Here is a 533-nt window from a genome sequence, read left to right on the forward strand (position 1 = left end):
CCCAAAAGCGAAGCCAAAACATCTGGATGGCCTCCTGGTGGCTGGCTGCCGAGATGGAATATGGGCCAAACAAAAAAATTAAATAAAAGTACACATCAAATACATTTTTCCCCAAAGACGTTTTTTTTGGTCATTTTAGGTAGTTCTGATCACGCTGAGGTTTGTTCAAGTGTTCATTTTTACTGATCAGTTTGGTTTTTATTAGTTATTTAATGATATAAAAATGATTGACAGCTGGGATGGAATGTGTTTGGTCATGCGGCTGCCGCATCTTTACAGACAGTCTGTGGTTTACATGGTACGGACCACCACTTCTGATCTTCGTCATAGTGGGCTTTCACAGAGGAATCTTCATACAGTGTGCACATAAAGGCCTGTCTGGGTCTGTGATGCTGGAGGTGGTGATCCATTTTTCTGTTCATCAAAGGCTTCAAAGACCCTGTCGCCGTTCATCATCACTTTATTTGCTCATTGTACTTAACAGACAGGAGTTTCAGGTAACCATGTAACTAGTCAAAACACAAACGGTGAAA

This window comes from Perca fluviatilis, chromosome 5, assembly GCF_010015445.1.
Source record: "Perca fluviatilis chromosome 5, GENO_Pfluv_1.0, whole genome shotgun sequence".
NCBI classification, from domain to species: Eukaryota; Metazoa; Chordata; class Actinopteri; order Perciformes; family Percidae; genus Perca; species Perca fluviatilis.